General features: G+C 39.6%; 1 pseudogene; it reads right to left on the reverse strand.

Moving 5' to 3' along the window:
* Positions 1 to 3,935: 3,935 nt before the first annotated feature.
* On the reverse strand, positions 3,936 to 4,525 carry LOC143390989 (large ribosomal subunit protein uL6 pseudogene; annotated as a pseudogene).
* Between the last annotated feature and the right edge of the window lie 9,559 nt (positions 4,526 to 14,084).

Raw genomic sequence — 14,084 nt, forward strand, 5'->3', positions numbered from 1 at the left:
TATGCGCTCTCCTATAATTAAAAAAGAATCGTTTTCATTCTTATCCAGACTGAAAACATAATCCTCTTCTAATGTTTTAAAGAAGATAAACATATTGGTCAATTATAATCAGGTAGAGTGTTAACTTAGATTATAATTAAACCAAAATCATAATTTTGGGCCAAGATGTCTCAGCTACAAAATAGATAATACTAAACAATTCTACCCCTTGGGTTTGCTCATTTAATTAACTGTAGTGTATTTTGTGGCTGAAATAATCCTAATAAATCTACCTGAATGTTTATCTCATCAAAATTTAAATTTTTACATGGTAGAATTAAAGAAACTCATTCTCAAAACCAATAATGGTGAATATTGTGCTTGCCTACCAAATATACACTCCCTCTTCTCTTGTTACTTATATTTTTGAGAAATGCATATATATGAATATAATCACACCCTTCTGACTCCAGGAAGCCAATATGTTTTTGGAGAAAGACAATTCAGGCCCTAGTTAATCAGCCTTAAGCTAAGCTAAAATTCTTTTCCCTTGGGCAGAGAAACTGACCCAGAGAGGGACTCTTAATCTGGTTGGAAGTCAATAAAATATGAGAAAAGTTTTGTTATCACAGTGTGGGGTAGAAGCTTCCTGACTACTGAAAGGAAGCTCCCAGAGGAGGACCCCCGTCTACACACATGGCAAGTATCAACCATTTTCAACCACAAGGGGGAGCCAACCCTTACCATGGAGAGGGCTCCATGACAAGGGATGAGGGAGAGCTAGCGTGCTGGAAACTCTCCTTCACACACCCTTTCCATCTTCTATCCAACGGATGTTCCTCTAACTGATCTATGGAGACATCTTGGAAACCTTTCAAATGCAGTACTTTAGTTTCAAAGTACACACAACCACATCTGCCCTGGCACCCTAGTCTAATATATCTGTCGCATTAGGAAATGAGGCCTCCCCAGTGATGATCCAACCACTTCCTCTTCTTGGAACTCCAGGAAATAAAATAAAGCCCATAATTCAATAGTTTGCACAATATCTCTTCCTCTTTTTGAAAACGGGAATGACAAAATGGCATGGGACCATATCTGATTCTAGTGTACCTTGTGTTTGCTGGGATTACTCAACAATCCCATTTACAAGGCTGTCTTTTATAAGACGTTGAATTATACAATTGAAACCGCTGTTGACCGGTGACGAGTTCTTGCTTCCCCAATGTTGAAGAATAACACCAGAAAGCACACGCCGAGGCAAGGTCAGAGTAGAAATTAGAAATTTATTAAAGGACAGCAGAAAAGACTTCTCCCGGAGGAAGAAGGGGACCCAAGAGGTGGAATCCGTGGAAGGGCTGTTCTTTCCCCTTTTTATAGTTTTGGTGATGGAATGTAGGTTGGAAGAGGGGTGGGACACAGGTGGGCCAAAGAAGTAATCTGGTCAGGAAGGACTTCTGAGTCAGCACCTTTGGGGATGGGCTATCTCCAAGTCTGTTGGGGCTGTTTTCTGAGCTCCATTAACATTTCTTTGAGGTGGACTTTGGCCTAGGGCCTTTTCAGGACTTCATTAACATTCCATGAGTTGTCCTGCGTTTCCCTGAGTCATTCCGGGCATGGCCTCCATTTTAGATTTCACTCGATATTAGACCCAATTTACCTAACTACACTGACTACCTAACTTTAAATCTGGCTTCACAATCATCTGTTAGAAACCATGGGAGATTGGTTCTAGGACCCCCAGGAAGATACCAAAATCTGCTTAAGCTAACATCTTCATATAAAATGTTGTATATACATAAGCTACACACTCCCTTCCATATACTTTGGATACATTTCTAAATCACTCATAGTACTATTACAGTATAAATGTTATATAAATTATTTTGTATTGTTTAATGAGTATGACAAGACCAGTCTGTACCTGTTTGAAAACAGACATAATTATTTTTTCAAAATATTTCAATCCTAGATTGGCAGACTCCACAGATGCAGAACCCTCAGAATACACATGTTCCACTGTAATTTACAGACAAATTTACAACAAGGGAGTTCTTTATCCTCTCTTTGCATTTTCCCTACCTGTTTGCCTCTCCCCACACCCCTTGTCCAATCAGAGCTCTCTGAAGCACAATCCTAATTAAGGAAGTTTTGTCCTATCTTTCCCTTCTGTGTTAAATTAGATAGAAGTTTCTTTTTCCCATGTAGGCAAGACAGTAAACATAGCAGCCATCCTTAGCATGTACCTCACAGTGCAAGCTAAGAATGTCAACCTTCTTGTCCACATCCCAAGCAACATGAAGGAAGAAGAGGGACAGAAGAATGTGCTCATCTTTTTACCAGACTGTACTGATTATCTTATGCTACACTAAACTGAAACAAGAAACTCCAAAATATTAGGGGCTTACAATGTCTTTTTTTCCCCTCACTTTATTCCATATTTACTCCTATTTGAGGATTGCTGTAAGCTGAATTTGTCCCTTCAAAATTCATGTAATACCTCAGTATATAGCCATATTAGGGAACCGGGGTCTTGAAGGAAATAATTAAATTCCATCAACAGCCCCAACTCAATGTAACTGATATCTTTATAAAAAGAGGAAATTAGGACACAGGTGCAGAATGAAGTCAGGGAGAGGTGAGCCTCCATAAGCCTGGAACAGATCCGTCCCTCGTGGCTCTCAGCAGGAACCAACCCTGAGGACACCTTGATGTATGACTTCTGTTCTTTATAACTATGGGAAATACATTTCTGCGATTTAAGCCACCTACTCAATGGTATTTGATCAACTTCAGAAAACTCAGACAGGAACCCAAACTGAAGAGCAGCCTTCAGTCTGATGACAGGAAGGAAATGGCAGATCTACGCAATTTCTCTTAAAGTATCTACTTGAGTGGGCCATTTGTCACTTGCGCTCATATTCCATTAACCAAAGCCAACCATGTGACTAGACTTACATTAACTGAGAAGCAGGGAATACTTCTCCTAGAGGGAGGCATTGTATGTAATGTGGCGATAGGAATGAATGTATAATCCTCTCCAAGGAAAGACATTAAAAATGAAAACAACAGTGCCATCTACCACAAAGACTCCAGCTAGCTACCTGTGGCTGTGTAGAAACTGTACCAGAACATAATGGCTTAGCCTTCTTATTATCTTCAGTTCTGTGGCTGGACTGTGTTCAACTGGGAAGTTGTCACTCAGAAGCAGTTACAGTTAGATGGAGCTGTGTCATCTGAAGGCTCAGTTGGGCTGGATGTCTATGACATTTTCCACACATAACTGGCTGTCAGTGGAGAGCTCACCTGGGACTCTTAACTAGGACATCTGTGCATGGCCTCTGTGTATAGTTTGTGTTTCTCATCTGACCAATACAAAGGGGGTGGGGGCTATAGACCATCTTTCAGTTGAAGGAGGGCCAAAGAATCTGTGGCCATCTTGAATCCACCATTGGCCAGAATAATTTGGCCCCATCTAGTTTGAAGGGAAGCTGGGAAAATACTTCCTGAAAAGCAATGTGCCCTGCTAAATATTGAGGTTCCATTATTAAGGAGGAAGAGGTGAATGGATGTTATGATGGGCAATTGGCAGTCTTTGCAGATATGCTTCATTTCATTTTATCCAGTTTTCTTTCCATAAAATAATTCACATCCTCTCTAAAAATTATGAATGTTTTTTTATTTCTTTGCTTTTTATCATAGCATAAAATATATAGTTTTTTTCAATTAAGGAACTCCAAAAGCTTATTATAAAAAAATTCAAATAACTCTTAGCTGTCTCTTATCATTCTTCTTTGAATATTTACCTCTAAATTTCTAAACAAAATTCATCATTTGGAGAGACTTCTTATTTCACCCACTCTTTTTTTTTAAAGTCAATAGAGATCTTTTATTGCATCACTGAAATATCAAATTGACTCCAGAACGTGTTTCTGTGACTGGACAACTCTTGGGTCTTATTCATCAGCCTGCTGAACTGTTCCTTTTTCAGAAACATAAATACCATCCAAAAATTTTCTGATATCCTTGGTTTTCACTGTTGTGGCTTGCTGAATTAAAGCGGCTGAATTTGAAACAAGTTCAATATCATTTCTTCAAGGATTAATTCATCTTTCTGAGCTTGAGACACTGAACAAGCAACACCTGTCCTCATCCGAACCCTGTGGATGTATTTTTCATTCAAGAAATTTCGGATTTCAACAACAGACCCATTCTCCTGAATAACAACGTTGATGGGGAAGTGAGCATACACAGACCTCATCTTGTAACGGAAGCCCAATGTAACACCCTTGATCATATTCTGTACATGATCAGTTGGGCTGGATCAGATGGTGCGAACAGTGGCCAGTTCCTTTCTATTTCCCCACCATTTGTCAACCCGTAGCCTCTTCTTTTTCTTTCCAAGGAGGCTGAGTTCCACATTGATGTGATTGAAATCCCTCCAGAGGGTTCCTCTTGGGCCCTTCACAATTACTGTGTGTCCCTTCAGAGTAATATTGACATTTTCTGAACTGTCAACAGGCTGATTGCTGAGAATGGTCTTCATTCTCGCAGTAGATGCGGCAAAGCTTCACCCACTCTTAAAGTTTCCATAACACAATGTAAGGAACATCCAGAGAAACTTTTGTGTACCTCTCAAGATCATCTCATCTCACTCCGGCACAACTCCAACCTCACATTACACATTATGTAACAGATAGTTCCTGTTATAATTTGGATATGAAATTGTCCCCAACGGTTCATGCGATCCCCAATGCAGCAATGTTTAGAATACAGGGAGTGGGGGTGGACCATTATGTCTGATCTCATCAGTAGATTAATACATTGATGGGTTGATAATTCAATGGACTATCAAGAGGTAGTCAAAACTGTAGGAGGTGGGGCCTAGTTGGAGGATGTATATCACTAGACCTGCTCTGGGAAAGATATATCTTGCTTTTAACTCCTCCCCGCCGCATCTATCTATCTATTCCCCCCCCCCCTTTGCCATGAAGTGAGCAGCTTTCCTCCACTATTTCCATCTGCCATGATGTCTCTGCCTCCTAACAGGCCTAAAAACAAGGGAGCCAGCTGACCATGAACTGAAAGCTCTGAAATTGTGAGCCAAAATAAATTTTTCTTCCTTTAAGTGGATTTTTCTCAGGTATTTTTGTCACAATGATGAAAAGCTGACTTTCATCATTCTCAAAGTGGAAGCTATGATAAGATCTGATTTCCATGGCTCCTCAAAATTATCAGAACTACTTGAATCATGGACTGCACTCTGCCATTGCAGTCTGGACAGAGTCCACTCTTCAGATTCATGTCTCATTCCTTACGCTGTATCCCCATGGGAATCTGTGCTTCCTCTAATCTGACTCTACCACTTCTCATAACTCCTTAACACCTTTCCCTGTTCCCCGTACAACTCAAAATCCCCTATGCTTGCAGCCTTTTCTCTGAAAGTTGCCTTCACCTCCACTTCAAGGACAGCCTTTTCAAGCAATGGCTGCTTGTGTTTCACACCCAACGTTCAACAAGGCTTGAAGATGAGTAGGTTCTCCCCTTGCTCCTTACCTCTGCTTCTAAACTATGCCCCCATCTCTAAACCTGCTCAGTTACATAGAAACATTCACTAGCAGATTAAATATTCAGATTAACTTGCCCTTGTTGCAATAATCTACCTACCACTCATGAATGTTCTAGACCATGTCATTCCTCTACTAACTCCAAAATTTTCACTTTAAGAGGCTACCTGGGGCCTGGGATTGTGGCTCAATGGCAGAGCCCTTGCCTCGCATGTATGAGGCCTTGTTTTGATCCTCAGCACAATAGAGGTATTGTGTCCATCTACAACTAAAAAAAAAAAAAATTTTTTTTAAAGAGTCAACCTGAATCACCATCATCATCTCTTTTTTTTCTTTTTCTTTTCCTTTTTTTTTTTTTTTTTTTTTGTATCCCTCCAACAATCTTGATTCAATATTCTTCAACTGCCACTGGAATCTCCCATTGGCCGCTCCTATCATTTTTCAGCGTCCTTTATACCTTTCATGACCTCATTTGTCTTCTCACGCTGTTGAGATTCCACAATCCATCATCATGTTTCCCCTGCAAACACTTGCTGTGCCCTTGTGCCCTCTCCTTTAGTTGTACCCGCCTAGCAAAATCCCAAGCCAACAACAGGCCTGCACCTATGTCCTGAGCACTGCAGAAGAAAACCTCATAATCTCCTGACACAATTTTCTCTCCTACACTTTAGGGGGCCCATTTTGCCATGTCTCTTTTTTCTTTTTTCCCTCTCTTTTTTACTAGTTCCTTTTAGTTATACATAATATTAGGATTCATTTTGACATAATTATATACATGCATGGAATATAATTTGCTCTAATTCAGTACCCGGTACTTCCCCTTTCTAACCCTTCCTCCCTCCCTCTATTCCCTGTACTGAAGGGAATAGATATTTATTTATATATTTTTTAAATTAGTGCCTTGTGGACATACATGAAGGTGGAAGTTGCTGTGAGATACACGTGTGTGTGCGCTTGCGCGTATATGTATGGAAAATTTAGGTTCATTTCACCATTCCTTTCCCCGCCCCACCCCCCCCCAGAAGGCTTGAGCAGCTCTTCCCCTATAGCCTTGCTGGCTGAAGCCCACATGAACTCTCTTTTTGGTTGACTCTGCTCTCTGTCTGAAGCTTTCCTTGGTAGATGCTCCACATTCCTGATATCTCTAATTTCCTGGGGTCTCCAGTTCAGCTTCAGTTTTACTCTCAGGACTTCATTTTTTTCCCTTTTAGGGACTAATTGCAAGCTCTCTGACCCTGCCGTGCTCTGCCTAGCTTCCCACACTTTCCTTTGAAATCTCTGCAGAATCCTTCATGACCCAACTCCTGCATTCTGCTTACCTAAAAACCAGCATCATGCCAGGCTTATGAGCCCAGCAACTCGGGAGGCTGAGGCAGGAGGATTGTAAGTTCAAAGTCAGCCTCAGCAAATTAGTGAGGCCCTAAGCAACTTAGTGATACCCGGTCTCTAAATAAAATATTAAAAAGGGCTGGGATGCAGCTCAGGAGTTAAGCACCCCTGGGTTTAATCCCTGGTACCAAAACGAAATGAAATAAAAACCAGCATCACATGGATAACACAAAGGTCTGCTTCCATTAGCTGAGTCTGTTTGGATCACAGCTGCAGCCACCTATTTGTGCTTGGGTAGTTGAACAAGGGGAAATTAATCCAAAAAACAATTCCCTAGATAGCTCAATGAAAAAAAAATGTGCTGGGGAGTCTTTTAAATGAGTTTATAGGATAGGCTCTTGAGTCCTGGAATGGGTGAGTTCTCTTGATTGCTGCAATGCCTTCAAGGCATCTTTCTTATTTTCTTTTTTTTTAAACATAATTAATTATATTTTATTTATTGATTGATTTATTTATTTTACAGTAGAATGCATTTTGACATATGGTACCACTTTTTATTTGTTCTAAATGTTCTAAATGACAGTAGAATGCATTTTGACTCATCATACATAAATGGAGTATAACTTCTCATTCTTCTAGTTGTATGTGATGCACAGTTACACTGGTCATGTAGTCATCTGCATATAAGGTAATAAAGCCCGATTTCATTTCACCATTCTCCCCTTTTCCTGTCTATCCTCCCTCCCCCTCCGGCTCAATCCTCTTCTACTCCACTGATCATCTCCTTTCTTTACAAACTTCTAACAAATCTCTATTCCTTACTATCAGCTTTTTCTTTTTTTCTTTTCTTTTTTCTTTTTCTTTCCTAAGAAAATAAAAGCAAACCAAAAGGTTAACCACATCTCAAAATGTCATTGTGAAAACCAAGAGCACTCTGAATACCTGAGAAAAGTAAGGAGACAGATGGGAAAATATAGAATAGAGGCAGCATCATTAACAGACTTTCTCTTCTTTCCATCTTGAAAGTAAGCTCTGATTTACCGAGTGAGACACCCCAGGAAGAAGTCCTGCAGATATGGAGATTAAAACTCACCCCTAAATCATGGAACCTGGACTCTTGGTTTCACTTCCTTAGCATTATACAAACTTCACTGCTCAAGCCTGGAAGATTACCAACCAAATGAATGGCTTGAAACTGCAAGTCATTATGCCTTATAAAATGGCATAATCAACTCCTGTGCTTTCTTTCTTTTAATGTATGCAGATTAATGGGAAAATAGGAGTGGTTTAACTTCTGTAAATCTATTTCAACTCCTCTGGGGAAAGATGTAAATAAGCATGTTCATTGTAAAGACACAGACGTGATATTATCACCATTAGTAATAATTTAATTATATTAACTAATTGTTATTACATTCTTAGGCATTCATGTGAAAATAAATTTTGTCTTCTTGCTATCTCTGCCATTAAAACAAAAGAATAATGCTATCCTAGCTGATAAGAATAATGACTGCACCTGTCAAAATAGATTTATATCTTGAACCTTAGCCTCTGAAGCATGTTTTTGCCAAGAATGTTCATTTGTTCCTCCCTCCCTATCTATCTATCTATCTTTCTTTCTTTCCTTCCTTCCTTCTTCCTTTCTTTCAAGGGAGGAAGACAGAAAGCAGATTTCCACCCCTGCTCTTGAGCCTCCCTCTCCAATGATGCTTGGGGCAACAACCCTTCAAAATTAGGTACCAATCAGTGCCAATTCCTCTGATAACCACTGTAATAACATTAACATGATGAACTAATGAGATATTAATGTGGTTGTAATAGACATTTCCATAGGAGTTCCATTGTAATTGAGTAGGTTAATAATGTACCTTAATCTGTGCTTGGCGAGTGTAATGCATGATGAATAGGGAAAGGCAGAATTTTGATGACTTTCAGCTTGTAAGGTGTTCCCACTTTCAAAAAGGAAAGAAATACCTGCTTTTTAAAAAGCAGGTGCACAAGTGAACATTTGACAACGCTGAGCCCAGACTACCATGACCTCTACCCCCTCAAGGCACCCCAAGGCATTTTGTGCATTTAACTTTCTAAACAGCAATGAATTTGGAGAATGAATATTTAAGATCTTCATGTATATACCAGTTCATCCATTCATTTGACTTTCAGTTTATGAATACTTGTTAAATTATAACTGTGGATGGCAGAGCTTTAGAAATTCAGCAGTGAAGCAATCAGCATTTCCTTTAAAGGAAGGAAACACCACACACTCAGACACATTTACACAGACACATATGTCCACACACAAAAATATAGACACACAAAGATACATGCATTCCCATAAAAGCCCACATGCATGCACTCACACACAGGAGAGCTCCGATCATTTGAAAGAAATAAAGAAATAAAAAAAGATTGTGATGAAGGAAAAGATTGTAAGCTGAGATACTCAGAGTCTTTCAATTGGATTCAACAGGATACCTGCAAATAACCCTGGTTTGAACTCTGCTGGAAGAAAGAGGAATGAAAAAAGCCAGTCCTTTGTATGATTATTTATTCCAGCAAACAACAGCACATGGCAATTTAGAGCCTTTCTATTCCCTGAGCTAATATTTGGAAGACACTGTATCTCAAGGGCAAATTCTAAGTGTTCCTCCTCTCTCTAAAGTAAAGAAGAAAGAAGGGGGGGAAATGGAGGTTTCCATCATCCAAGGATAAAAAAGAAAATATTGATGAAATTCAACATTGAACATTGTACCAGGAAGATAAAAAATTAAGGGGAAAGTGTGATGATAAGCTTTGCTTAGCAAATACAGATGAAGGCTATGTAAACCCATGCAATATATTTTTTTTTAAGCAGACTGTTGTTAAATTAACTGGCAGCATTTCAAAATCTCCTGAACAGCAATGTTGTTGCCAATTCTGTTCTTAACTCAGCCCCCTCCAGGAGAGATTTACTTTCTTGGACAGCTCCTGCAGCCTCAGTTCTGAACACAGGAGGAGGTCGCTGAGCTTCCTCCTGTCTTCCCCAATTCCATTTTAAACTCCCATTAAAATGGTCCTATTTCTTTGCTCCTCTTGGAAGTGGTGACTTCCTTAGGGAGTTTCAGTGCCACATCACATGTTGCCTGGAGGACAGTTCCCAGGGACCTCCAATTCTCCATCCTCATAGCCAGCAGGTTCTGGATTTTCTTATTATTCTTCTCTGTCTGGCCTCATGTTCATACAGCATTTCTTTCCTTTCTTTCTTTCTTTCTTTCTTTCTTTCTTTCTTTCTTTCTTTCTTTCTTCCTTTCTTTCTGTACTGGAGATTTATTCCAAGGGTGCTGTACCACTACATCCCCAGTTCTTTCTATTTTTTTTATTTTGAGATAGGGTCTCACTAACTTGCAGGTCTTACTAAGTTGCTGAGGTTGGCCTCAAACTGGTGATACTTCTACTTCCACCTCTGAATCTCTGGGATTACAGGTGTGCATCACCATACCCTATTCATCCTGCATTTCACCACCTACTAGTGGCCTTGTCAAATTTTTTTTATTTTCCTGTAACAATGACGGCACTAACAGTTTTCAACACAAAAGTTCTGAGAGTACTAAGTAGCTAGACTAGGTAGGATAAGCTCTTCGTTTTATAATTCAGGAAAGAGGATCTGTTTTCAAATTCTGATTTTTCTGCTTCATATCTTTGTGATCTATTACTTAGTCTCTCAGCATTTCAGCCTTCTCATTTAAAAAAAATGGGACAACAATATCAAAGTATGTATAATATGTAAATGAGACAACCTATGAACAACATAGAACAGTAAGTCAAGGACCTTGTACTTACCTTGAATTAGCTCCTTTTCCCTTTCAAGCAAGGTAGTTATATTTAACAGGCACTTTGCCCCATAACAGTGAATAATAGTTCAGATCATAGAGCTGCAAGATTCACTCATTTCATCCCAAGTGAAAAGAAGTTCAAGGTGGGGGGTGGAGCCATACATTCCCCACTGGTCTTTAAGTGACTGAGAAGCTCACTCAGGAAGTGAAGAAGCTAACTGTCATCACCTCTGTGCTGCTGATAACTGGCTGGTGCATTTTGAGGGTGCTATTCCTGAGATAAGACCTGCAGCTCTCAGAAAGACCTTTCTTCAAAGCAGCCTTTGCCCACAGGCCCAAACCACTTCACCAAAACCTTTTTCTTCATTAGATTTTTGCCAGAAGAGCTGAAAACCCATCTTTACTTGATTATTCTTCTATGGTCCTTTGTAATTCTTCTTTGAGATGAATTAACTTAGGGGTTGATCCCGCTGCCACCACCACCACCACCATTCATTTCACCTTTTGATCAGTAATTATCACTCCCTGAGCTAGACCCTGGGAGTTCAGAGAAAAAGTCAAGGTCACAAGCTGGAAGGAGGTCACTGTGTAAGAGGACAGAACGGTGAAGGCACAGAATGTTCCTGCTGATAGAGGTACTGTGGGAGCACAGGAGAGGGGCGATGAATTCAGATGTCTTTCGGGTAGAGAAGTAGGAGAGGATAAAAATATAATAAAATAAAATTATATTCTTGGTGTTACCAGAGGATATGATACTAAAGGGAATTTATAATGATTAGTAAGAGTTATCAAGGTAAAGATAAAAAAAAAAATTCCAGAAAAAGAGAAGACTTTCCCAACAAGGTTTTTTCTTAATCACCACCCTAACCATGAATCTTGTGTTTTGAAAAATACAGTGTCAGATTGGGTTCTCCAAGAAGCAGATACCAAGACAGAATTAATGTGCAAGAGATGAATTTACTAACCAGGTGCAGTGGCGTTCGCCTGTAATCCCAGTGGATCAGAAGGCTGATACAGGAGGATCTTGAGTTCAAAGCCAGCCTTATCAATAGTGAGGGGCTAAACAACTCAATGAGACCCTCTCTTTAAATAAAATACAAAATAGGGCTGGGGATGTGGATCAGTTGAGTGCCCCTGAGTTCAATCCCTGGTACCCGCTCCAAAAAAAAAAGATAAGAGATGGGTTTACTAAGCAAGCCACCTATGAAAGAAAGCAAGAATGTGTTAGTCAGCTTATCATTACTGTGGCCAAAAGATCTCACAAGAACAAGTTGGAGGAGGAAAAAATGATTATTTTGAACTCAGGTTTCAGAGGTTCAGTCCATGTCAGTCAACTCCTTTGCTCTGGGATGAAGGTGGAAAGGAGCAACATGATAGAAAGGAGTGACTGAGGATAGCTGCTCAGCTCTTGGCATTTGGGAATCAAAGGGAGGGGAGGGAGAGGGAGAGAGAGAGGAGCCAGGGGCAAATAGAGTCCAAAACCACATCCCCAGTGATACACTTCCTTCAGCCATTTTCATTTGCCTTACAGTTACCACCCAGTAGCCCCTTCACATTCTTAATCCATCAAATTGATTAATCCACTCATGAACTTTACCACTCAAAATCTGATTTTTTTATCTGTGAACATTATACATTGCCTAACACATGAGCTCTTTGGGGGACATATTTAAATCCAAACTATAACAAAGTTCCCCTTTGCCAGAGGAAGCTGAGAACCATCAGACCACGTGTCGGTTTGACTCCATAAAGTAAAGAGGAAAGAAAGGCAAAGTAGAGAGGAGGAAGCCTAGACTGCCATGCCATTCAGGGAAAATTGTAGCAAAGCAGATGGGTATGCTAGAGCTAAGGTTTCCTATCACAGGAGTCTCCACCCGGAATGGGTCTGACTTAGCACCTCTACCCCAGTCAATGGCAGGGAACAGCTAGGACAAGTAGGATTTTGGTGATGGACTTCAGTGTATAACAGCTTAGGTTCTCTGTTGATTATGCTCCTTGAAGTCTGAGAGGTACATGTTCATGGCTACTCTATTTGTTCTACTTTAAAAAAAAAAAAATTATATTTTTTTCTATTTAAAAATGTGCTATAGGTAATAAGTAATAAAATATGAGCTATCAATGCAAATATTCAATTGACTTGTTTAATTGTATGACATGTGTTAGCCTATGTTTTCAACCAATAGACATAACTCCAAAATCCCCATTCTATAGTAGTCTGCTAGGGCTGTCATAACAAAGTACCACAGAGTAGGAGGATTAAACAACAGAAATTTATTTCTCATAGTTCTGGAGATTAGAAGTCTAAAAATCAAGGAGCTAGCAGAATTATTGTCTCCTGAGGCCCCTCCCCCTGGCTTGAAGATGGCTGCCTTCTCCCTATGTTCTTACGTGGACATTCTTCTGTGCTCAAGCATCCAGGTGTCTCTCTCTTCTCATGTTGGATTAGGGAACCACCTCATTTAACTTTAATTACCTATTTAAAGGCTTTTTATTCAAGAAAAATTACATTGGGAGTTAGAGTTTCAACTTGAGTTTTGAAGGGCACAATCCAGTCTACAACACCCACCTTAAGGGATTTACTAGAATCCACAGACACATGGCACACACCTGCAATTGCAGCTATTCATAAGACTGAGGCAGGAGGATCACAAGTTTGAGGCCAGCCTTGGAAACTTAGTTATGATTAAAATAAAATAAGAAGGACTAGGGGTATAGCTAAGTGGTAGAGTGCTTGCCTAGCAAGCCCTGGGTTCAGTCCGCAGTACCAAAAAAGGGGATTAAAAAAAAGAATGTGAAATTTTGATTCCATGATGAGAACTCCTCCATTAAAATGTACATGGGAATAAGAAGAGGTAGAAAAGACTAAATCAAGTAGTATTATTTTGGGAAATTCTCTGTGAAAAAGAGAATAGGTGGAACAGATGTAGCAGTCAGAAAAGAGATAGACTGAAAGATGCTACACTGCTTGCTTTGAATATAGAGAAGGAGCCATTAACAAAGGAATGCAAGAAGCTTCTAGAAGATGAAAGGTAAATGTAATACTCTACTAGAGTCCTCAATTCTAGTTCCTCCAACTCTATATGCCCTGAGTCTAGAGGTAAGAGCCTCTAGAAAGAACATATTCCTGCTGATACATTTAATTTTTTCTCATTTCTCACCATTTCTGATCTGTGAACTGTGGAAATACTGGTCATGGTTTTTAAGCTACTAAAGAAAAAGAAGAAGAGAACAGAGTAGAGAAAGAGAAAACTTAACTCATATATTTTCTCTGTCCTTTCTCCCTTATTAGCAAAGATACTTTATTTATCAGAGATAACTAAATAATGGATAATTTTATTCTTTTCTTGTATTAAGAAACATTGGCATAACCATTGTCCATATGGCCAGAGTATGCAGC

This window comes from Callospermophilus lateralis, chromosome 2, assembly GCF_048772815.1.
Source record: "Callospermophilus lateralis isolate mCalLat2 chromosome 2, mCalLat2.hap1, whole genome shotgun sequence".
Taxonomy (NCBI): Eukaryota; Metazoa; Chordata; class Mammalia; order Rodentia; family Sciuridae; genus Callospermophilus; species Callospermophilus lateralis.